We start from the raw sequence: 27,360 nt of genomic DNA, 5'->3' as shown, positions 1-27,360 counted from the left end.
AAATCATGGGAAGACAGGACATTAAGTAAAATACCAAAACCATTCATTGCTCGGCTCAATGTCCTCTGCAGACGCTGTGCATTCATTCATCCACCAACAGAGGTGTATAGGGCGATGAGCACAGCCCGCACCTTGTCCAGGATTGGCGCTATCAGAGTGAAGGAGGCGTCCTTTCTGTCTGTCCTTGCAGAGCCTGAGCACAGGTGAGCACTGCAGCAAGTGATCAGACAGTGATAGTGCAGGCTTGTTATGGAAAGGTGAGTTCAAGGTGCTGTCAGTGGTAGGGAGGGACATCAAAACTGAGAGTAAGAGTAGATGTCACCTGAGTAGTGTGGCAATGGTGGTGATGACAAGGGAGTAGGAAAGGGGACAGCTTTGTGAACAGAGGACATGGTGATGTGGTCCTAGCACTCGAAGAACTTCAGCTCAGTTTGGAAGACGGGTGCAGTGAGAGATGAAGGCAGCCAGGTATACACAGGAAGAATACATAAGGCCTGGGTGTTTGTTCTTCAGCAGGTGGATAGGGGCTGGGCAAGGGCAGGTGTCGGGGGCAGGGCCCTGTGTCTGTATCTCACTCCTGGATCCTTGGGTACCTGGCACCTTGCTAGCCTCATCCCTGCTCCCTTCTACCAGGGAAGGGTATCCCTGCCTTTTCTGGAGGGGTTTGGGGTGAGGATGGGTAGCTGCTACCGCAGGAAGGTGGAAGGAGTAAGGTCCAGCCGGCTCTCTGTGGCCTTGAACAGAGAAGCCTTTAGGTTTGCAGCCCCCTGGAGTGGAGCTCTGAGGTCAGTTCTACCCAAAGATGGGACCATCTCTGGGGCCCAGGAAGGAGGCAAGTGAATGAACAGTACCTTAGGAGCCTCCCCACTTCTAAAAATGTAAATAACAAGCACCTGGAAAGATGCCTGAGCTTTATATAAATGAGAATGTACTATGGGAAAGCCAGAAAGATAACCTGAAACTGCTTGGCGTTGAACTGTGGCCTCTTCCCCACTCAAATCCATGTGTTGGAGTCTTAATCTCCAGTGCCACAGAATGAGACCTTATTTAGAAATTAGGATCATCGTAGATGTAATTACTTAAGATGTGGTGATACTGGAGCAGGATGGCCCCTAATCTAATTGGAGTTCTAATACAAAAGAGAAATTTGGGTACAAACATGTACAGGGAGAAGGCTTATGAAGATGAATGTAGGGATAGGGGTGCTACTTCTACAAGCCAAGGAATGCCAAAGATCACCAGAAAACCACCAGGGAACTAGGGAAGAGCCATGAAATAGATTCTTTCTCACCTTAAAAGCAACCACGCCTGAAAACACCTTGATCTTAAACTTTTAGTCTCCAATACTATAAGAAAATAAATTTCTGTTGTTTAAGCCACTCAGCGTATGGCACTTTGTGATAGCAACCCTGGCAATCTAGTACATGGGCAATCCAAATTGTTTAGAGTTTAAGCATTTTGTGGAGTTATTTTTTGTCAAACTGATTAAATTTACAATAAAAATATAATCATATGCCTCTAATCAGGCCACTGATGCTTCATGGCACTATTAAGAATATGACATAGGACATTAATACAAATCCTGGTTTGGGACTAATGCTTGTATTGACAGGATTGACTTGCACACAAATGTTAAATGTGAAATTAATGTCAGCATATTTTTTTGAGCCTGAAAATAGTGATATCAGGGCTATTTCATTTGTACAATTTAGAATTATTATTAAATGAATACAGTCATGACTGTTTATCCCTAGAGGAAACCCTACTTAGAAGCATTCAAGTAATGTTATTACCTACAAGTGATTTTGTTGCTGTTTTATTATTAAGTCTTTGGGAATTAGACAAAATGGTGTTAAAAATCAGCAGAATGGAAATTAAGTTTTTGACTTTATTTCTGACTCATTAGAAACCTAGGGGCACACACTAAATTAATATGTTATATTCAGTTTCTCCAGATGCAAGCTAAAGATGAAAAATTACCTGTTATTTTATTCTCTTTTGATTTTGTTGAGAAGATTAAGGATAAGTCATTTTTTTCTTAAATACAAAATGTTATAATTTTGTATACACAGCACAATTCAACGACAACATATAAGCGTGTGCTCGTGGATGCTCAAAGGAGCAAAACTTACCTGTGTAATTATGTGCTAAATATTATGATTGCTTCTGCCTAGGGAAGTGAACATAATTATGTTACTGGATTTTGTTATATTACAAAATAAGCCTCTGTGTATGTGCTGTGTGTTTAATGTGTGATAATGACACATTTCAAACAAGTTAGAGTCGTCATCCTTGAAATCATGAATGTCGAAGTGTATTAATCAGAGTTTTCCAGGGAAACAGAACCAACAGGGTGTATATGGATACAAAGAAAGAGAGTCCTTATGAGTGACTGGCCTAGGTGATTATGGAGGCTGAGAAGTCCCATGACCTGCCGTCTGGTCATGGAGGACCATGAACGCAGGACCAAGAACCAGAGCCCTGATTTCAAGGGCAGGAGAAAATGGGTTTTTCAGCTTAAGCAGAGCACACATTCCCTGTTCTTGCACCTTTCTGTTCTATTAAGGCCCTGGATGAATCAGATGATGTCTGCCAGCGTTGGTGAGGGCTATCCTCTTTACTCAGTTTCCTGACTCAAGTGCTAATCTATTCCACAAACACTTTCATGAATACACCCAGGAATAATGTTTTACCAGCTATCTGGGCATCCCTCTGCCCAGTCAAGTTGACAAGATGTATAAGTATGTAAATTTACTTATAAGATTCTTTTAGTTTCTGAATCAAATCCATTGAAGCATTTTTTAAAAAAATAAAATACCCCAAAGGTGTACAATTCAAAGAGTTTCAAAAAATGATATTCCTATACAACTGCCACCATAATTAAGATAGAGAACATTTCCATCACCTAAAAAAGTACCTTTTTGTACCTTTAAAACTTCCAGCCCAAGGAAATCACTGATCTGCTTCTGGTTAGTTATTAATACTATAGGTTAATTTTACTTGCTCTATAATTCCTATAAATGGAACCATACAAGATGTACTATTTTGTGTCAGCATGATGTTTTTGAGATCCATGCATTTTGTTGTGTATGTCAGTAGTTCCCGTTCTACTGCTGAGCAGCCTTCTATTGGAATGACATGCCACATTTATCAGTCCCCATGTTGATAGATATTTTAATTGTTTCCAGGTTTTTGGCTTTTGTGTATAAAGATTATATGAACCTTACTGTACAAGCATTTTAATGGACATATGCTTTTATTTTTCTTGGATAAATACCTAAGATTGGAATTTCTTCACTATGTTAGTTTTTTTTTTTTTTTTTTTTTTTTTGAGACAGAGTCTCACTTTGTTGCCCAGGCTAGAGTGAGTGCCGTGGCGTCAGCCTGGCTCACAGCAACCTCAATCTCCGGGGCTCAGCAATCCTACTGCCTCAGCCTCCCGAGTAGCTGGGACTACAGGCATGCGCCACCATGCCCGGCTAATTTTTTGAATATATATTTTTAGTTGGTCAATTAATTTATTTCTATTTTTGGTAGAGACGGGGTCTCGCTCAGGCTGGTTTCGAACTCCTGACCTTGAGCAATCCGCCCGCCTCGGCCTCCAAAGTGCTAGGATTACAGGCGTGAGCCACCGCGCCCGGCCACTATGTTAGTTTTAAATCTTCCTCCCTACTTAGCTAAATTCAAATAAATTTCTGAAAGTTATTAATGGTATGCTGCCTGATAGTATATTAAAATGTATTATTTATATATTTATTTGAGATAGCTTTATTCCAAAAACATTTTTTTATGTAGACTACCAACACTGCATAAAAATTCAGAGTTTAAGAAATTCAGTTCGAACAAAAGGAAATAGGAGTAGAAGAACATTGTGTGGATTTGTGTATTTTTTTTAGAGAAAAGAGTACGTAGCTTTTTATTAGATTCTCAAAAAAAAGGGTAGGGTTGCAATCCAACATAGGGCAAGAATGCTGCTTCAGATTCTCCAATATTTATTCTTGGATTAAGAAAGGCCATCTAGGTTGTTGTACTTAAGGTATCATTTATTTATTTCCTTCCCTATATGTTACATTTTCTGATCTTTTCTGATGGGACTATTCACTATTCTAACCACATTATTGGCCTCATCCCATTTTGTTTTACCCCATATTCTTGTTAATAACTTTTTTATTTCAGTCATTCTTTTAAGCAGATAGTGGTGTCTTGTGGTTTTAATTTTGATTTCCCTGATTACTAATGAAATTGACCATTTGATGATGTGCTTATTGGCCATTGTTACATCTTCTTTGGTAAAGTACCTATTCAATTCTGTGACAATTTTTATTGATTGATTTTTACTGATTTTTTTTTGTCTTCTTATTCAGCTGTCAAATTATTTATATGATTCTGGATACTATGTCAGATAGATATATTACAAATATTTTTTCCCATTCTTTGTCTTGTCTCCGTATCTTCTGAATAGTGTCTATGAATAATAAAGATTTTTCATTCTGTTAATAAAATCCAACTTGTCTTTTTTTTGTGCTGTGTGTCTCAAGAAATCTTTACTTTTTTTCAAAGTCACAAAGATCTTCTCTTCTATAATATTTTCTTCTTGAAATTTTACAGATTTTCCTTTGACATTTAGGTCTATGATTTGTTTTGAGTTAATTTTTACCAACCTGCCTTGGCACCATTTTCTTAAAATGACTTTTCTTTCACAGTTGAATTAAATCTAATTCATTTAATATTTTTGTTATTGTTAACACTAGCTTTGTAGACAAACAGTTTTCATTAAAATGACATTATATAGAAAAGACTTATAGAAACTCCCTAACAACACCCAGAAACAGCATTCAGTTTCATCTTGAATGTCTCCAATCTGGTGAAACTCACCCTCCTGAGAGATCCCATTTCATTTTTGTAAAATTCTCAGAGGAATTCAGGCCCAGGCAAGATTCCTTAGGGAGCTGGAGGGAAGGCCTTGCCATGCAGAAGGAAAAGAAAGCAACACATTTTGTGCAAATAACTTCCTTTTGTAGTTCTTTCTTAGAAGATGAAAATCTGAGTTTTGACAGTCAGACCTTTGCACTTGAATTGTTTATCCTTGAGCCAAACACTTCTGGGAGGGGGCAACATACAGCTTAAGCCCCAAAGTTAAATTAAATGGTGCTGCAGATAGAGCAGTTTGCAGCAGGAGGCCAAGACAGCACTTGGAGTTACTACCAAAGGTTCCTGTCTTTTCTTTAATAAACTCTTCCATAGTTTCATCTTCATTGCACCAGCTGTTATTTTCCTATTGCTCTAATATAACTGGTCTGTACCAAATTGAATAAAACTGGAAGAGGCCAGGCCAGGAAATGATATATAAAAATTCATGATTCTGCCCCTGCACAATCTTCTCATGTCCTAGCTCTGTCCAGATAGGCTTGGCCATTAGTGTCTTGGAATGTGATTTGCCATAATCGGCCCACTTGGTTAAAAACATGCAACAAATGTTTAATGCAGCCTTTTCTGCAATGAAAGATACTGGTATTATTTTATAGAATCAAATGTTATTCAAAATAAACAGGAAAAATTCCAGTTAGCTGAAAACAAGTGTTTGTATATGTATATGTGGAAGAGGGTGAGGTTGGTATGTATATGTTTAACATATATGTTTGCCTTTTTTGGTTTTGTTTTTGCTATCATTTTATTTTTTGAACAGTACCGTGTTTCCCCGAAAATAAGACCTACCCATGAAATAAGCCCTAGCAGGATTTCTAAGCATTTGCGCAAGAGAAGCCCTAACCCGAAAATAAGACCTAGTGATGGGCGTGGCTACGCAGCGCATCTGCACAACCCATGCATTTCGTTGTGGAGTGGTAAAGAAGATGAGCAGCCCTTCTCATCTGCCCCATGAGAGCTCTATTGCTCAACATGAGAGATTGGGGCCAGTGGTTCTAAAGGAAATAGAGTTGCAAGAAATTCAGGATAGAATTTGGGGTTTGGAGAGTGATGATGATGTTCCAGAAGACGACGACTTAACTATATTTGAATAAATGTAGATTGTTGTACCGTACTTAAAAATAACTCATTCCCTGAAAATAAGCCTTAGGGTGTCTTCTTGAGGAAAAATAAATATAAGACCCTGTCTTATTTTCGGGGAAACATGGTATAGCCCCAGAATAAAGGATATCTATACATCAATGAAAGATGAATTCTTCAGTGGTTAGGAAGGGTCAGAAAATCATCAGGAGAGATCATAATGGAAATGAGATGTCATGAAATAATTTTCTACATATAGGTGACTAGGTATTTCAAGAACCAGATGATTTGGCTTTTCCCTAACATACAACTAGTTTTCAGAGTGATCATGCTTTTCCTTTATGTAAGTCTTAGGAGATTTAGCATAACAGAGAAAGGGTTCTTTATTACAAACCACTATTTGCCATTCAACAAGACTGCTGTGATATAATATATTGACACACAGACAGGATTTATGAAGCAGCTGCTCATTCACTTCATTTGACTGTGATGGGTATAATGATGTCCTCCTTCCCCACTCCCACCCCCAATCAAAGACCACATACTAATCCCTGGAACCTCTGACAGTGTTATCTTGCAAGGCAAAAGGGATTTAGCAGATATGAATAAATTGAGGTTCTTGAGATGGGGATATTATCCTAGATTCTGCAATGTAATCAAAAGAGTCCTTTAAAGCTTTCCTGGCTGCGATCAGAGGGATATGGGAACATGGAAGAAAGGCACAGAGATATGTACCATTGCTTCATTTGAAAATGAAGGTTTCTAGAAGCTGGGAAAAGCAAGGAGGAGGATTCTCCCCCCAAACCTCCAGGAAGAAAATGTAGCTCTGTCAATATGTTGATTTTAGTTAATGAGAATTATGTTGGCCTTATGACCTATAGAACTTTAAGATAATATATTTAGGCTGTCTGAAGTCATTAAGTTTGTGATAATTCGTTATAGTAACAGACTGTGTACTTTTGTTTTCTGGACCACTTTATAGTCTTAAAAATTATTGAAGACCCCAAAAGGGTCTGTTAATGTGGGTTATATACAGTTGATGTTCACTGTAGTAGAAATTTAAACTGATAGCTTTTAAAAACATATATTTAATAATTGATTTTAAGTAATAAGGGTGAACTAATTTGTTCATATAAGTTATATATTTCATAAAAATAACTAATAAAAATGTAAAAAATAGTGAGAAAAGTGGTATTGTTTTAAATTTTTGCTTATTTTTAAGAATTGGCTTAATAGAAAAAATGGCTTGATTTCCATAATTGCTTCTGTATTCAATCTATCACAGTATGTTTTGACTGAAGTATGTGAAGAAAATCCAGCCTTGGACAGATATACAGTTGAAAGAGGATTATTTTCACAGCCATTTCAGGTAATTGTGGATATTCTTCTTTAATACTACATCCAACCTTGCCAAGTAGTGATTTCTTAAAGGGTGGCTGCAATATGAAATCTAAAACCACATCAGTTAACTTGTTGTACCTTTTCCCATTTAGATGCTGTTCTGTCTTGCAATATCCCTTTCATTCATGTATAATTTTTTTTATACTGTGAATTAGATTTTGGGGAAATATTGGCTCATTTTCCCAAATTTTGGCCTATTTCATACAATGTAAAAGAATTCTATTTGTTAATCTTGTAAGGATTCTCATCAGAAAAGTCTTTAGGTCTTGGAAACCTGACAAATTCATGGTGACAGATACACGCTTTCCAAATTCCATTTCTTTTGCTAAAGAGCTGGGATTTATCATTGGTAACAAATACTGTTAGTTGTTTTCCTTAAAGTGACAGATCACTTCATTAATTTTCAAGAAAATATCTGCTAAATACTAGGCATTTAGTTTGTCTATCAGTTGTTCTTTGAAGAAAAGTGGTACTTCATGAAAAATGAGGCCACTTCAGCTCAAAACTCAATCGTGCAAGTGCTATTCTTTGAGGCAAACATCTATGTAGTCATGCAACCAAAGTGCTTTATGTGCTATCCTGTTTTGTTACAGAATTATTCAAGTTGTGTACTCAAGGGCCAAGATTTAATAAAACTTAAATTAAGTAAAATGTATTGCTTCATCAATGATATTCTTAAGTGAAGTGGATTTCTTTTCTTTTAGGAGTGTGTGGCATTGAAAACTACAACTGCCATTATTCTTTGGTGCTGCAGCATTGATGGGTGTTGAAGCTCCAACAGTTTTGACATACGGAAAGTCAATTAATGTCTTTATTATGAAAATAGTTTTGACCAAGGGATGCCACTGCAGGATCATGAGAACCCCAGAGGCTACAGGTTGAGAACCACTGTGCTGAAGACAAGGGTGGCTCTGGTCACTCACAAATACTCCTCCTCACTATGGATCAAGGTGATTTGCACAGGGTTGGGGCACGGTCAAAAGGGATTGCAAAATCATATGTTTACATTGTTATGCAGATTAAATGCATGTCTGTTGTCAGATAGTAGGTAGGGTTCAGGACTGCAGCAAACTGAGAGCACATGGACTGTATCTGGAGGAAAAACAGACATTTCCCCATTCTAGCTGATGTTGCCATGTAGAAATGAAGTCCCTGTATGGCCATATCTGAATTTTCAAGAGATACTAGACATTTAGCTTTTTATCTAATATTTTCTGATTTTAAAATGTGCCAGCTGATCAGGTTTTTGAATTTGAAACACTAGCCAAGTCGAAACAGAACCCTTCTTCAATCTGGATTTGGCCTGCAAGAAGTCACAGACAACCTCTACAGTAAGTATACACATAGTGACAACCTATCGATGAAATGAATTAAATTAAGAGGGACCAACTTGAAGTAGTGTAGGCAGTTCATAGCCCCATATGTAGGCTGTGATGATGTTTGCTAGGATTAAGGACTCTGAGTCTTCACCTGTCACAGAGCAGAAAAGTAGGCACCAGGGATGAGCAAATGCATGTTCTTTTTGTCACCCTCTCAGGTTTTGGCAACCCAGGTATAGTATCCAATCATTATAGAACATTTCCTTGTGAGTCGAGGCAGAAAAGTTCAACCCCAAAAGTGAGAGGCACTGAAGGACAGCCAAGGCAATACTGTGATATTAGTAACTACAGTTGCAGCCAAACATCTAGAATTTAGAGAGCTGTAGATGCCCATTGTCATATAGCTGGAAAAATTTAGTGTCAAGAAACATTCATTTCTTGGATTCACTAGATGAATTTGCCAAAAATGACCATGTTACAAATGGTCTGTGCTCTTTTAATAGCGTTCCCATACATATCATAGGCCAACTGACTTCCAGACAATTTAACTGGTAGGGTACTTGGTAATAAACTTTCTTTATGCTCAAATCCGTATCAGGTGCTGTGGGAATAAAAAGCTGACCCAGATGTAGACTTTTTCTTCTCAGTATTTACTCTGTGATGAGTGAGAGTCAGAAATGCAAAGCGGGGTGTGGAAAGTACTAGACTTCATTCCCGCATGACATGTACTGAGCACCTGCTCTCGGCCGCGTGTTGTTCTAGGCAGTGGGGAAAGAGGAATGCACAAAACAGCTTATGTCACTGTCCTCGGGGAAAGCTCTAGTGACCTCTGAACTAAGAAAATAAGTAGCATGAGAGCAAAGGAGATAGTAACATTGGCTCCACTGCAAGGATTAGAGATTTTAAGCTGAATGTGACATTTGAGCCCAGACCCATGACATGGAGAACTTTTATAGGTGGAAATAAAGTTTTGTGTGGGGATGGGGGCCGTTTGAATGTCAAAACACTCACAAAGCGTGAAAATCTAGAGTGTATTCAGAGAATGGGAAGGAGAACATTGTGACCGAGGAAGCATATTGGCTTTCAAAACTGCATCGCAATATTTTTTTATGTTAAAAAAAAAATTAGGGCCACAGATGGAATGTTACTGAGTTTATCTCAGGTTTTCCAGATTCTAAATTGCACAAGTTTTGACAATAACATTACATTTGTGAATGCATTTAGTACAATGTGGGAAATATACTAGCAACTCAATAACTTTCAGTTGATAATAAAATTTAAAAAAAAAAACAGTATTATTGTACTTTTTGCCAAGGTTTATGGGCTGATAATAAACGAAATATTCATAATTTTTAGCAACCAAGAATTATGTTTTTTTTTCACGTTGCATTTTTGCTGCAGTGGCTGCAGCTTATGTGTACCTTTACTCTGCATGCCTTTATCCTGCCAGTGTCTAGGCTAAAGAAGCTACCACTATTGGGAACATGTTGTACTCAAGATCTCAGCAAAAGTAACAATGGACAAAGGAGCAATGAATCTTATGGCTTCCAATTGGACAGGGTACACATGAATTCCATTATGTTTCATTGGTTAACACAGGTCATGTGACCAAATCTGTCATCTATAGGGTAAAGAAGCATATTATTCTAAATAGGAATATTATAAGTCACATGACAATGATCAGGGATGTGGTAGAGTAACTAACTGGGAACAATAATGCTATCTATAGCAGTTACTGTGATATTTAGCCTTAGTGTAGCTTGGATTCTGAGATATATGGGATATACGGTAGACAGAGTTGCTTTATTAAAGTATAGTTTAGAAGCAAAGCTCAAAAATTGTACACAATTCAATGATTAAACCAAAAGAAATTTGTTGTCATAGTACTCGGTCCAATTCTAGAGATAGTTGTCTAGAAGATTTATATAATCTGGCTGGTTATATGGGTTATAATTCACTCATGAATTCAGCAAGATACAAAGCCTATGAAAACTCTAGTTTGGGGATATTCCTGTCACTTGGTAATATTCTCCTAATAGAGATGTGAGTGCCTTTAATACATTTTTATAGACTTGACCATGAATATCTTCTACTTGTCTGAGAGCTCAAAATATGCACCTTTTCTGAGGAAGAAGCCCACAAGGCCATTTTCTATTCTAAGCCTGAATAAAAATTGCTTTGAAGCATTTTAAAATTCAATACTGAGATTTATCTAGCAGGAATAAGCACCGTATTTGCTTTCCAGGAGCTCTGAAATTCCTGCAGTTCAGGTAGTGAGGACAAACTCTCAATCTCATTTCTTCTCCAAGGAGGCAAGAGGGTCTGGAGAAAGCACCCCCATTGTTTTAAGTGATTCTTTTCTTCAATTAAGTGAAGCATTTACTGATACATGGGTGATATTTCAACAGCCAGTGATTTAACTGCTCACATTGCCCTATTCCTTTTTGATATTCCCACAAGTAAGCATCATTCATTCATTCATTCATTCATTTAGAGACAGAGTGCCACTTTGTTGCCTGGATTAGAGTGCCATGGTGTCATCATAGCTCACAGCAACCTCAATCTCCTGGGCTTGAGTTATCCTCCTGACTCAGCCTCTGGAGTAGCTGGGACTGCAGGCATATGCCACCATACCTGGCTAGTTTTTTCTATATTTAATAGAGACAGGGTCTCACTCTTGCTCAGGCTGGTCTCAGACTCCTGAGCCCAAGCGATCCTCCCTCCTCAACCTCCCAGAGTGCTAGGATTGCAGGTGTGAGCCACTGTGCCTGGCTCAGGCATCAGTTTAAAACGATGAGTATCCATCTGGTCTTAACTTATGTTTTCCTCTCCCCAGGTGGCTATTCATGAAAATTCCATTTACAGCATTTGACTACAGGAACATTTGGTGGAAAGCTAGTCACTCAAGAAGCAGATCTGTATATTTATTTTTAAAGCTTTTTCTCCTATGAAAATAAAGACGGCTCACATCTGCTTTGCAGCACTACTATGTCATTTTGGAACGTTTAGCTCCCATAAACTCTGCCTGAACTGTCATGGTCCCACTGGTAATGTTTTATTCTTTTGAGAAAGTATAATAATTGTATTATTATTTGTATTAACTGCTATGTAGCAGTTTTTGATGCTTCTCCCAACTTCCATCAAGCAGGGATTCTCAAGTTGATGTAACATTTCTGTATCATATAGTATATTTTAATTAAAATCATAATGCTGTATAAGATTGAGCAAATTGTGTTTCATTTGAAGAATTAAAGAATTACTCAGGCTTGCCAGCATGCTCTGAAATTCTAATTCCAAACTCTGCTATGAATGCCAGCTGCACACAGAATTCTTATTGTCCATCAAATGCCACCTGGAAGTATTTATCACAGCAGAAGGAGGAAGCTTCCTAATATCTTTTTGGAGGAAGATTTTTATTAAAATTGGCTTCTTTTGATATCATCTACATTTATAATAAATGGCATCCATGAAAGGTCTTTAACTCCAATCACAAGTGCAGAACTGATTACAGTATTTTAATGACCATATAAAAGATAAAACTCTCAAAAGATTTTGCTTGAGTGGTAAATCAACTTTTTACCCACCAAAGAGAAACACAGAAGCAGGTAGAAATTTGGCAAAATAGCCTTATTTTCCACCAACCATCCCAAAAGAAAATAGTTCAAAAATATTTTCTCTCTCTGGGAGAATACCAGTTGGTTTGTGCCATGAAGTTCTTCACAAGTTCATGGAAAGAAGAGCACATTCAAGTTCTTCAGCTGAAACTCCTTCTTTTTATGGTTTTACCTTTCACATTTCAATAGCAGTTAGAAATTTGTATTTGTGTTTCCATAGATTAATTTTTTTAAAAAATGATGAATAAAATGATGTCTTGAACCTGGAAGGAAGTTTGATTATTTGCATCTTGTCCTGAGAGTGGAGCCCACCTGATTCATATCCTAAAATCAATCATTTACCCTGGTAGAAAGGGGGATTTTCCAGCCTTCCTTAAAAATCCATTCTTTTAGTTACCAAAGACTTGAAGTTAGGGAAATCAAGCATACAGTATATAAACTTCTTCCCAACTTATTTCTCTTCATGGTGATATCAAAATGATTTAAGTCAGAATTGTTTGCGACTCTTGAAATTCTGTCTCTCCTCTTTTTCCCCCTTTCCCTCTCTTCCCTCCTTCTTGCCAGAAATGCTTACTGAGTATATACTAAGTACTAGACACTCTTCTAGGTATTTGGAAAATGCCACTGAACAGAACAGACAAAAAGCACTGCTCTCTTAGAGATGACATTCTAATGGGTGGAGACAAAACAAAGAACAAGCATAACCATTACACTTCACAAGTATTTTAACAGATCAGTGTATGGTGAGATCTTTCTGAGAAAGTAGGCAAATAATTATTTAAAAGTGAGTTTGGTGGCTCTCGTTTTTCCAGACAAGTAGTGTTGTATCTAGCTTAACGTCTTTCCATGTGCACCCTGCTTATTTTTTCTTACCTTATAGAGAACAATCCTCATTATGCCTTGATGTTAAGTGGTTCAACACAGACCTTGTATAAGTGGCACAACTGAGCCCTGACTCGAGTCCCTGGATTGTGCTTGCGTGTATAATGAGAGAAAACAGCAGAAGCAGGTCATGGAATGGTCACGCCTAGTGCCCCAGAGCATAAGTTTTATGGACAAATATCCTGGTTTGAAATCTCAATTCTTCCAAGCAGGATGAACTTGGGCAGCATGACTAACCTCTGAGCCTTGGCTGATGCTTTGCTAAAATGTTCTTGCTAGCAGTAGCTATCACCTAGAGCTGAAGTGATGAGTAAATAAAGTATGAAATCTGTTCTTACCCCAATGGCATATATCTTTATCCAATAGTTCCTTCAACTATAGCAGAATTTTATTATTCACACTAACAGTTTTCATCTATCTGAAATATATTTTTATATATTGTATGAGGAAGGATTTAATTTTTCCCAGTGTGATGAACTTATTTCTCTGAGCTATTTGTTATACACTAAATTGTCACAATCTAAGCCCTCTATTGAGTTCCATTGATAAATTGTTTTTGTTTCAATGCCAAATGCACACTGTCTTAATTACAATGACATTGTGAGTTCCCCTTGTTTGTTTGATTTCAATATTTTTAAGCTACTTTCAGACCATTACTGAGACAGTCATTCTGCAATGTAAAATATACAGGCAGTATGTCAAGTTCTCAAGAAATGAGACGGGATTTTGTTTGGAATTGTAGCCAATTTTAGATTAATTGGAGTCTCCAAATTAACCCACATATTATCTTCATAGTATGGCGCCTTTTCTGCATAAACATGGAATATCTTTGCATTTATTAAGGTATCTTTTATGTCCTTTAATAAAATTTCAGGATGTACTTTATGAATATTTTATACAATGTTAGTTGTTTTCTAAATATTTTGAAAATTAGTTTTGCTACTGTGATTTTTTTCGTTACATTTTCTGATTTATTTTTGCTGATAGTGTTCAGGATGAACTTGTCTATAAATTGTAATGTCTTGGTTCTCTAGTAGAAAAAGACACCCAAACTTCAATGGTATGATATTGTCTCCTATGCAATATAATCTTTACTTTTTAAAAAACTTATATATTAATTTGCCCTCTTGGATAACTGTATTCTAGTTGGTGTGCATCACTCCTACAAGTGTATAAATGACCTGTTTTCTTTTTTAAGGAAGTAGAATGTCAAAAATGTATCTTCCTTTCTTCTCCTTCTAGGCCCAAATGTAAATTGGTAAATTGCTGACTCTGGCGGAATCTTCATTATTTAGAAAAGTTTCAGGAGATATTTTGTATCATTATGTAGATTTGGAAAATTTGTTCAAACTCAGCTGTAGGACTACTTCAGCAAGGTTACCTTTGAGAAAGAACGTTCATTACTGATTTTTTTTTTTTGTGGTCTGGTCAAATTTTCTATTTCTCAGGTCAATTTTGAGTGTTCATTTCTTAATCAACACTATTACCTATTTTATCTACATTTTCAAAAGTACTGACAGATAAAAAGAAGTGTTCTTTTCATTTCCCAGAACACATGGGATTTTTAAAGTTACATTATCATTGATTTTAAATTTCATTGCAATACAATCCAATAATATAGTCTTCAGAATGCCAGTTCTTTAAATCGTTGAGAATTCTGTTGTGATCTAACATGTAGTCATCTAAAAAATAATGTGTTTCATAAATAAGCATTTTCTGTTAAGGCAAGAAATTCTAGTTTTTTAATTATGCTTTTATTTTCTTATCTGTGTGTCTCAAAATTTCCTGATAAAATTGCCCTGGAGAACATGATGCTTAAAATGAAGTCTCCTGTTGCCTAATATGGGAGAAAAATAAAGCCTAGTGTGTCAACATAAAAAGGACTTGAGGTGGCATGCAAAGATGACATTGTTATCTCTGCTTTATTATAGAAGTGTACGGCCATGCATTTTTGAGTTTATAAAAGATGCACTAGCATTAGCCTACCTTCAGAAAGAGTTAACATTCTAGGCTTTCAGGATAGCATTGATGCTGAAAACAATTTCAAAATAATACAAAGCCATATAACCACAATATATCATTATTTCTTGTGAAAAGTTAATTTTGGATTGCAGGAAAGGAGAAGAGCAATTACCATTTGCATTTGATAATCTAGGCTTTGAGAGAATTATAGGTTATTAAATAGGACCTTGAGGAGAGTAAGAATTTTGGAATTGTAGATAGGAGGGATGTGACAGTCACAGTAAAAAGAGAAGGAATCAGGGAAGACCCAAAGCCAAAAATACATGTGAGTTTGTTTAAACTGTGCTCATACGGCTCAGTATCTGAGCAGAATGCCAGTACAAGAATTGTGGCCCAGGAAGAGAATAGTTATTTAAAATAAATTTAACTTCTTCTTTTTTTTTAATACAATGCTTGACCATTGAATTTTTTAAAATATGTTGATTAGAAGGGAAAGTAAAGACATCCTAACATTTTAGACTCGGGTTAGGAAAAGGGTGATTGGAAAGTTGGAAATATCCAGTAAGACTCTGAATCATCATAGAGTGCGTCTTCCTAGTACTATGTTTAAACATCTACAAACGGAAATTAAGTCCTAAGGCACCTCTAGAAGCCAAAGTAACCCTTTATAAAAACACCTTGCATCATTTATTTATTGAAGAAGATGGTCAAAAAGCTATTGCAATAGCAATCATCCCCGAAATGATTTCAATAGATAAAATCAACACATGTATAAGATAAGCTCCAATAATGCTAATTATTATTATTATTTTGGTTGACTATATAATCTTAACATTATCAGTATCAGGACACTGTTCGGATTATTTAGTAGTAGTGGTATAGAAAAGAGAAAAACAAATCCTTTCCAAATACTAATAATACAAACAGTGGAATGTACATTCGCAAAATTAATTTCACAAAGAAAAACTGACCAGTGATGCAGAAACCCTGTCTCACCTATATCATCCCACTTAATTCAATCTATTTGCAGTATTCTGGAAGGGCAGGGCTTTTCCCACAAAAAAATGTGAAGACGCCCTAGCCTTTGCCTGCAAAAGCCAGGTGGTGCGGAGTTCTTTTAAAAAGGCTACGAATACAACCATCTTCAGAAGGATGTAAGTGTGTAAATAACACGTGTATTTCTTCAAAGCCTAAATGTTCTCCCTTTTTTTCTGAGTCTATTTTCTCAACCTGAAACGTTTTTTGTCTTCAGCCAGGAGCCAGAAAGCCTTGGAAGAAGAAAAACATGGAAGAATCTGCAACATCACTGCAAGTGCTCGTTCTCGTCAGCTGGACGCTGGCATCAGACTTTAAATCATGTGGCTTTAAATTCCTGGCCAGATAAATGTGTCACTGGGAAGCTCCGCCACAGAGGTAGTGAATCCAAGACTGTTTATTTCATTATAATTCATTTCCGTACGGTTTCGTAAATTGAAATTTCTCTTATAGAAATCTCTTATGTTTTAGTGCCTCTATGATGAGCAGAGATTAGCTTTGCATTTGCAAAATTAAATTACTTTCCCTAAGTATTTCTTAATTTTCACGCAGATGCCACCGAAAACTCCAAGAGAGGAAAAAAGTTGTTAGCTGCACTTTAAATACCAGAAAACCTCTGTGTGGGAAAGGGAAGGGAGGAGGGTGAAATTGCTTTTATTTTAAAATTGAACATAGGGGGTGTTCATTCTGCAGAACACACATCTGGAGAGTAAATACCTAGTGGGAATAGAATTTCATAGTTCAAATTTTGAACATTTTTAGTGTCAAACTTTTGGATCAATGTAATCTGCAAAGGAATATAAAAGTGGAATTAAAAATGTAATGTGAATATCTGGCATTCTCCATGAGAAAATGATCCTAAGCCCATCTCAAACTTGTTTCAGAGAATGACACATTCCCCTAAATTTTACAGATGAATTTAGGTCCATAAAGATAGTATGTCCCCGATGTCCTTCCAATTTCATACCTCCTTCCCCTTTCCAGAATAGCAAATTACAGAAATCAGAAATCCCTAACAGGTTGCTTTTTTTTGTTTTTGTTTTTTTTTTTTTTTTTAGAGGAAAACCTTTTCCCTCTACCCTCTTACATTAAGCAACTGAGATCTGCAAATGAAACTGACAAAAGACAGATTAACAGGAGAAAAGGTTTATCCATTTGCATGTAGGACCCAACAAAAGAAGTAGCTGGCTCATTAAATGGTTAAAATTAAAGGCTTATATATCTAATTTAGTTGGGGAAAGGAAGGAGGTAGAAAGAGCTTCTATGGGAACAACAAATACGTATCTTTAGGAAGAACAAATGGATTTTTAGGAGAACACATTAGAGATAAGAAAGTTTGTGATAATGTTTGTCTACACTCGTATGAATGGTCTTCCAGTCTTCAGGGCCAGCCATAAAACTCCTCCAGAGAGAAGATTTATGATAGGTTTACTCTTGCTCTCTCTTCTAGGAATAGAAAGCTGCCCCAAGGATGGAATTTAGGCAGTCCTCATGCTCAGAAGTTTCTGTTGTTGGTTAGATAAGAAAATTTCCAAGAAGCCTTCTTTTTGTATCTGTTGAATCTCAAACATCCAGCTTAAAGTAATCTTTACACCAACACTGGGTTTCCAAGTGGGTCCCTACACTTGGAATCTAAGTTTCCAAAGTTGACATTTCAAATGAGCTACAGTTAGTCTCTGATCAGACAGACCATACAACTTATATAGAGAAAAAAAGAATGAAGAAATCAACCACCTTGAGCCTGAAAAATCTCCCTGTAGTATCTCTCTAAATGGATGCTACTTAAATGGCAAAAATAAACTATAAATTTTTCTCAGTTAATTATCAACATAATTATCTAATTAGGCACCAAACTTTCTATAACCAATATGTTATTAAGTATTTCGTCAACCAGCAGACACTGAAGATAGTTAATTGACATATCGTAACTTCTGAATTTGACTGAGTCCCTTGTCGTGTGGCATTTTCTGGTAAACATGTAGATCAATAGCAACTATGGGCAACATGAAGCCTTAATGAGATGATTTACTTCATAGGGAGCATATAATTATATGCACATTTAGATTTCTGTCCAAGTTTTTACCTCCTTTATAGGAAAATGAATAGATGCATTGCTTTTACTACAATAAATGAATGTCAGAGTATGATGGGTAAATTCTGTTCATTATTCAGATGGGCATTTTTTTATGAGACAGTGTATTTCTAAATTTTAATGAAAATTAGTGGCAGAATCAATCAATATATAAATTAACTTTACATATATCGGAGAAACAAATCTAAAAGTAAAATAAAATCAAGCTACTAATGTTTTATACATTTCTACAGAAAAAAATTAATAACTTTAGGATTTGTGGGGTTTGGGGGATATACTTATTTATCAAAGAAAAGCTGGCAATAATGCCCACATAAGTCAATTTTGTTTGCTTTTCCTTTTCTTCTTGGTTAAAACTTCATGGCTATTCAGCACTGGAAGAAGCAACAGCATGAGGACCTTGTAATAAGTTACCAAATGACTTGTACATTTGCAGCCTTTATGTTCTCAAATGCTTTTCTGGATGGAAAATTAAAGAGTCTCTTATCCATTTTGATATTTGGCTAACAGGTGGATGATGCGTATGATGCTGAACTTTGTACCAAAGGATGTCATGTTTCAAGTATCCAGCATTCTAGAGTTGAAGGGGCAGAATATTCAATTGATATATCAGGTTTTCAAGTTTTGTGGAGACATCTCAAGGTATAGACATTGTCATTCTAATGTGTTTGCTGGTCTGTGGCTGCTGGAAACAAACCATCTGCTTTCTACTTTAGACAGTGAGCTCCATGAGGGCATGTAATCTTCATGGCACTTTATATAGCCAAGACCCAGCATGCCATACTGCTTAAGCATATATTAATGCTTTTCTCTCTGTCTCTCCCTCCATATATACATATATTTCCTCTTCATTCTATTTCTCTGGAGAACCCTGATGAATACAATAATATAAGAATCCAGCACAGAGTTTGTTTCAGCAAAACTGTTTTTTGCTTTTGTTTTTTTTTTGTTTTTGTTTGTTTAAGGCGGCATCATAGAGCCAAACTGCCTGGCTTTAAATCCTGAATTTTCCATTAAACAGTCCTATGACTTTGGGAAACCACTTCTGAATTCTATTTCTCAGGTTTCCCATCTAAAAAGAGCTTATTTGTAATAAACACTGATAGGGCTTTTGAGTATCAGATGATAGACTATTAGCTCAGTAAACACTAAATAAAGGTTAGCTATTACGATCAAAGTTGTTCAGGCCATTTTCAGAATTAAGTTTCATTCTGTGACATGGTAATTGTAAGCTAAGAAAAAGATGAGAAATGCTTCTCTTGTGAAATTGTTTTTTTTTTCTTTCAGTATTTGTTCATTTTCATGGAGGGAGAGCATACTGAAAGTATCAACAATATGAAAAGTGAATGCATTGCCTGCCATGTGAAACACTCTTGAGAAGTTTACCAATTCATTTATACTAATAAACTTAGTTACATTTATTCACATAGACTGGGCAGTCTTTACTGAGAATTGAAATTTATTATCTGTATCACATATTTTGGAGATCTGTGTTTACTGAAGAGTTTATATGAATAAATTAATAGTCTTCCACTGGTTTTATTTAATTATACTAGTACTAATGTTAGGTAGATAGTGAGGGATTCCAGGTCTCCCATGGATGAAAGTGGGTGCTGTGGTCCCCCATCTTGGTCCTGCCCACTCTAATCTCCCGAGCAACCGCCATACCTGGGAGAGGAGGGAATACCCTACAAATCTGCCAATCAACTTAGCACACCAACTGCAAAAGAATGCAACCGCCAACCCACAGGGACTCTCCAACCCACAGGCCAAGCAGCATAGGTCCCATAGAGTCCAGAAGTGACCTAGAACACTCTGCATGTGTAAGTAATGCAACTCCCAACTGTCCAATCAGAGTGGTTCCGTGGTGATATCATCTGAGTCATTAGGGAGGTCCCAATCCAGGCACTATAAAACAAGACACAGACCATAACCGGGCCCTTTTTGCACCCTTCCTTTTGCTCTCCCTTTGCTGTGACAATGGGTCCAGTCATCATCTGTGGCGTATGTATCATGCTCTGTAAACCTATACCTTGCTCTTGTCCTGTAATCCTCTTGTAGTCCTGTCTTGCTCTCCCTCAATAAATTTCATCTCTAGCTTGCCTTACTTTGGTGCATCTGGTCATTCTCCAACCATGGGCACACCAAGAATTGACATTTCAGACTAAAACCTGACACTAAGAGCTACCGTTTTTGATCTGATACTATGGGTCAGGCCCTGTACTGAGCCTCTCACTCAGCCCTTCCATGACCTCATGATTTGTGCCCATTTAACATAAGCTTCCTGAAAGCTAAGGGACTTGCCCAAGGTCATATGGCTGATAAACGGTGGTTAGAACATAAACTCATCTTTGACAATCTCCAAGGGTAAGAAGCAACCCTACCATGAGATTCATGATCAGGTGCCACTCTTTTCCTTTTAACTCCTTTCATAAGCTTCTGACAGGCAATATTTATTCTTCATATAAATTAGGTCTGTCATGACTTATATTTAGATTTTCATTCCATTTATTTTTCCCCCCAACAGATGTAACACCTTTTCTCTTGGAAATAGATATGAGATCTTTGAGAAATCAGTGTCTAAAAAAAAGTGCTGTATCATCAATTCCACTTTTAGGAAGTTTGCCCTTCCCATTGAAAATATTTCTTAAAATCTGGAGAAACGAAACTTGTGGTTTCTGTTTGGTGCAAAGCTCCCCCAGATGGCATAAATCAAGTGTAAGGTGACTTCTTTTGGGGAATTCTCTAAAGTAGCTAACCAGATGGCAACTTTAATTGGTCAGAGAAGCATCACTATTTATTGCTATAATTTAATGTATTCCTCTATGAACCATCTTTTTAGAAATGTAAGGGGAAAGAGATGCCCAAATATTCTAACTGGGAGAACTCCACAATATTCTACATAAGAAGCTCTGCCCTCTTCCATGTCCCCACTTGATTTAACGAGCCCTGCACAGGAAGCCTTCTCACTAAAAGCACTTGTTAGAATTCAGTAGTTGTTGTACTACTGGCAAGGTTACTAATGTTATTTGAAATTCTAGTTAATTCCAGTTTGGTTGTTATTTCCATGTTGAGTGAAATGAAATATTGCAACATATGCTCCTCAAAGGTTTAATAGCAAACTTGTAGGCAGCTTCATTTGTCTAGCATTCTCCCTTATAAACAAGGAAAGTAAGATGTGGCATCACTATCACGCCGTTTGCTGCCTACGTAAGTATAGAGACAGGTACCAAATTAATCAAGTTCTCACTGAACACAGTGTATCTATCACCCAAACACCATGGCAATTATCACCAGCCACCCAGGGATTGGCCTGGATTTTGATGGATATTCACGCATATGTCTACATGCACACCCATGCCTGTGTATTGTTAACGCATTGAGGCATATAAAGAGTAATTTTCCATATGGGTAAGACTTTCTTCAAATTTAAGAAAATTTCTCTGATGACAAAAAAAAAAAAAATCACAAAACACCAAAAGGTGCCTATACTTATATATTTAAGGTGTCATTCTACCATTTTCTGAGCTCACAAAAATCATGGTTTTGGAAATTTAAAAAGTCACAGCAGAGTATAAATTGAATCCTTATGACTTCTTGGAGAAATTGTAGCTATCTAAATATTCTTGCCCTGGCATAGAAGAAATAAACTCAAGTTTAGGCATTTTAAAGGCTTGGGTTTAAATTCAGCATCATCCATTGTTTATTGATTGATTTTGTCATTTTTTGATTAGTAATTCTCTATCACTTTCTGTGGCATGGGGTAGTGATAAAATATTTTTAATAACAAAAATAATGACAATGGCTAATATTCTTCATTACTTACTATGTGTTAGGCCTTTCATTAGCACTTTACATACATTATCTCACTTAATTTTAAAAACTGCTCTATAAATAGTGACTTCTTTTATTCTTGCCTTGCAGATTAGGAAGCTAAAGCTTCAAGAGGTCATATACCTAACATCACTTAAATAGGAAGGGGCAAGATTCAGGGATGGAGTCTGGGTGTGTCTGATACTAAAGTCTATTTTCTTAACTACTCACTCTATCATTACATTTCCTAAGCCTCAATATGCCCAGCCAGAAAAAGGAGGGATATTGTGTTACTATAATGGTTAAATAAATAAAAGTAACTAAAAGGCTGAGGATAGTGTTTGGGACCTAAGACAACTTATGTGCTCCTAGGTCACATTTCAGTGAGAAATACTGCTGCAAGTAACAATAAATCTGAATTGGAATGATTAAGCAAATAGAGGTTTAATTTTCTTATAGAAGAAGTTCCAAAGTTAAGCAGCCACTGGAGTTGGTTCCACAGTTCAATCATGTACAAGCTGACATTTCTATAATTTGTTTGGTGATATATTATGTTTGCAAAGTAGATGCTGCCACTGCAGATATTCTATCTGCCTTCAAAGATGGAAGAATAGAGTAGAAGCACACTGCTTTATCTCTTCCTCTCATTAGGAAGAAGAGTCATCATCCTTTATTCTATGGAAACTAGATTCACGGTCACCCGTCACTGCAAAGCAGGCTAGGAATGTACAGTCTGATGCTTTATATTTTTCCAGTTTCTATTGTTGGAGGTAGAAGAATGAAAGGTATTGGCGATACCTTTGTTGTTGTTGTTGTTCAATAAAGAATAAATTTCTTCCACATTCCTGCCTTTTTCACTTTTAAATTTTCCCCTATTGTAAATTGGTACAGCCATTATGCAAAATAGCTTTTTTCAAAAAATTAAGAATTGAATTGCCATAGGATCCAGCAATCCCACTTCTGGGTATATATCCAAATGAAATAAAATCATTATATTAAAGATTTCTATACTCCCATGTTTATTGCAGCATTATTCACAATAGCTAGGATGTGGAAACAAGCTAAGTGTTTCTCGGTCGATTAATGGATAAAGAAAAAACATGTCACATACACATAATGAAATATTATTTAGCCTTAAAAAAGGAGATCCTGCCATCTGCAATGGCATAAATGAAATTTGAGGATATTATGCCAAGTGAAGTAAGCCAGACACAGAAAGAAAATTTTTGCATGATCACACATATATGTGGAATTAAAAAAAAAAAAGTCAAACTCATAGAAACAGAGAGTAGAATGGTGGTCACAAAGAGTTGGGATTAGGGGAAGTAGGGAGATATTGGTCAAAAGGTATAAACTTGCAGTTATAAAATGAGTAAGTTCTGGAGACCTACTGTATAGCATGGTCACTAGGGTTAATGTATTATATACTTAAAAATTTGCTAAGAGACTTGATTTTAAGTATCCTCACCACCCACGCACACACAAAAGTAACTATGTGAAGTGATGGTTATATTAATTAGCTTGACTTTGGCAATCATTTCAATATACCTGTATTACAGCATCACAGTATGCTGCAATAAACATTCAAGTATAGGTGTCTTTTTTTATAAAAATAGTCATTTTTATAAAATGACTATAGTCATTTTCCTTTGGGTAAATACCCAGTAGTGGAATTGCTGAACAGAATGATAGATTTACTTTTAGTTCTTTGAGGAATCTTCATACTGTTTTTTATAGAGGTTGTACTAATTTGCAGTCCCACCAACAGTGTATATACATTTCTTTCTCTCTGTATCCACACCAGCATCAATTGTTTTTGGACTTTTTAATAGAAGCCATTCCAACTGGAATCAACCCCAGTGCCCGTTAATTCATGAACAGATTAATAAAAAGTGATGTATATATGCACCATGCAGTACTATTCAGACATAAAAAAAAAAAGATGAATTAATACCTTTTGCAACAATCTGGATGAAACCGGAGACCATTCGCCTAAGTGAAGTATCACAAGAATGGAAAAACAAACATCACATGTACTCACTATTAAATTGGAACTAACCAATGAGCACACAAGTACACAAAGGGAAGTAGAACTCAGTGGAAACCAACCCACAAGAGAGAAGGAGAGGAATAAACCAACCTAATGAGTACTATGAACACTATTTGGGTGATGGTCACACCTACAGCCAAGACTCAAGTACTATAAAAATGATCCATGTAACCTAAAACTTTTGTACACCCTTAAGATGTTGAAATTTTTTTCAATCACGTTGTATACCTTGAATACATACAATTTTTATTTTTCAACTATACCTCAATAAAACTGAAAAGTAAAATAAATCAATGCATTTCAACACTATTTTATCTCTAGCCTTAATAGCTGGGAAAATATCCCAAACTGGGTGTCTAGGCATGACAAAATCCAGACAGGAAACCATAGACCCTCCTTTTGCAAAACTGTTGCTTTGTGTGAACGTAATATAGACCAGTAGTAAAATTTTGCTCTCTGAACCTTCCTATTTTGATCTGTGCACTTGATAAACCACGGGAAGAGCACAGTCATAATTCACAGAGTCTCTATTAGACATGTAGGACCTGAGAATGTGATAAATGAGGTACACGGAAGGAGGTCACCACGTCCCTTTCAACTGTATTAAAATATGGTTTAAGTGGTTTTAATTATATTCTGCAGGTGGTTGCTGAGCATGCAGCATGAAGAGCCAGCTGAGTTCCCCAACTTGGAGTGGGAAGGAATATTTACATTTTGCTCTATGGACGGCACCATCTGGGGTACAATTATATGAACAGTGCTGCTTTGAAGTTGCATCAGGGAATTGCTGGGGCTATACACTTGGCTCTATACTTGCAACATAAATTAATAAAACATACTTTCTCGCTACAAAATGTTTATAAAGGTGGGAGGATAATTTTGCTGAAATACAAGACAGAGGAAGAATACGATAAAGGAGCATAATCATGGCTCACACATACTTATTCAGTCTCCAGCGTAATGAATTCTAAGGCTTTACAGGAGAGATGTTATTTTTAACTGGAAAAGAGTAGCACGCTTGGCAAGTAGAAAATAATGAGGGAAGATGTAGAGTGGGTAGGATGCAGGATCTATTGAATGGAGTGGAATGATGTGGCTTGAATTCAGATTGTCTAAGCACGAAAGAATGAAAAGTTAATATGGAATCAGAATCTGGGAGGTAATAAATGACTTGCTACCTTTAAAAACCAGGTGTCTTATCCTGGCAGTGATAGCCACCAAAGATTTTATTATTGAGGGTGAAATTGGAAGTCATTACCTTTGTGGATTCTAAAGAGATAAATTAGTCATTGTGAAAGACACATTGGAGAACTAAAAGAAAGAATGACAAGGTAGGAGCTTGTTAAAATAATGAGGACAAGAGAAATGGGGTAGACTAAAGATTAAGAAGTATAATGAAGTTTACAGTAGAAATTCTCTTATTTTTTTAATCAGAAAATTGAAAAAATAATTATGGAGGAAAACCTAAATTCATTCAACAAATATCCTCTGAATTCCTACTATGTTCAAGGAATTATGTTATTAGTCATGAAAATGGATATATAATCTTTTAACGTCTTTGCACAAGACTTGAGAATAAAAAGTATACGAATGACTTCTAATAATGGCAAAGTAGCTTTTATCAGACTAACCCTCTAGCAGATAGTAATTATAGCTCGGAACTGATACATGAAAGTAATGTTAGAATGCACTAGAAAATGACCAAAAGCAGTGAAAAATTGAAGGGTAAATGATGTTTGAAGGAAGAGAAATGCCCTGGGTATGATTTTCTGTACCTGTTATGTTTTACATGGGACCCAGATTTCAAGCAGAAAACCATAGTCTTACTGGTTTATAGCCAGACAAAAAAAATGGAGGTAGGGTTTCCTGAGCAGGTAGAATGTAAGGTGAGAAAATCCAGTCAAAAGAAAACACAAAAGGGGACGCCCCCCCCCCCCAAAAAAAAATCAGTGTGTAACCATTAAATTCCTGGCTAACTATTGTACTTTACATGTACAGGGAAGATGTCAAAGTTGCCATTAAAAAACAAGAGCTGAAAAAAATGGAGCAGAGATTGTAGCTGCTATTCATCTCAAGGAGACAGAGTTTGAAATCTGAGGCCAGTCAAGTTAACCACATGCTGAAACAAAACTTAACACTTCGGGAGGAGATGATAAACTTCAAAGCCTTTATAACATATCCACAATATTCTGAATATAACAAACAACAAATACTAAGTATGTGGAAAAATAGGAAAATAGCCTAAATCATGAGGGAAAAAAATGGTACACAGAGACCCATCCCAATGTGACTCAAATGTTTTAATTAGCAAACAAGAATTTTATGTATTATAGGCATATTTTCAAGGACTTAAGGAAATCATGGCCTTGTCATGAGAGAGTAGAAGAATTTAAGCCAAGAATTACAAACTGTAAGTACTAATTCTAGAACTGAAAAGTAAAATATGTGAGGTAAAAATTTTAATTGATAGACTTAGCAGATTGAAGGCTGAAAAATAGGTGAGTTTAGAGATCTAACATAGAAATTATCCACTTTGAAGAGGAGAAGGAAGGAGGCTTAAAGAAATGAACAGCATCTCAGGGACTCATAGGACACATGAAGCAATATAACATGTGTCTAATTTGAGCCCCAGAGAGGGAGGGAAAAATATGACAAAAATTATTTGAGGAAGTAATGACTGTAAATTTATAAAACACAAGAGTATAAATCCATTACGCTTAGCAAACACCAGAGAGGATGAATGCAAAGAAAAGCTCAGCTAAGCACATTATAGTCAAACTACTGAAAACCAAGATGAAGAGGAAATATCAGAAACAGTGAAAGAAAATGACACATTACATGAAGGGAACAAAAACTACAAATGATGACTGACTTCTCATCAAAAAAGCTAGAAGGCAATGTGACATTTTGAAAGTGCTTAAAGAAAATAACAGCCAATCTACATTTTATATATTCTACAGATCTCTTTCAAAAATCAAGGTGAAATAAAGACATTTCCAGATAAATAAAAACAGAGAGAAATTGTTTGCAGTTAGATCAGCTTTACAAAGAAATATTAGCATTCTTCTGGGTAAAGGAAACTTAGACGATAGCTAATAACTCCAGAAAAGAATGAATAAAATCAGAAATTATAAACATGGGCAAATATAAAATTTTTCATTCGCTTGCTTTTTCAAAAGAAACATA

Source organism: Microcebus murinus, chromosome 20, assembly GCF_040939455.1.
Source record: "Microcebus murinus isolate Inina chromosome 20, M.murinus_Inina_mat1.0, whole genome shotgun sequence".
NCBI classification, from domain to species: domain Eukaryota; kingdom Metazoa; phylum Chordata; class Mammalia; order Primates; family Cheirogaleidae; genus Microcebus; species Microcebus murinus.
The sequence above is the reverse complement of the archived record's forward strand: the minus strand, read 5'-3'. Positions refer to the sequence as shown.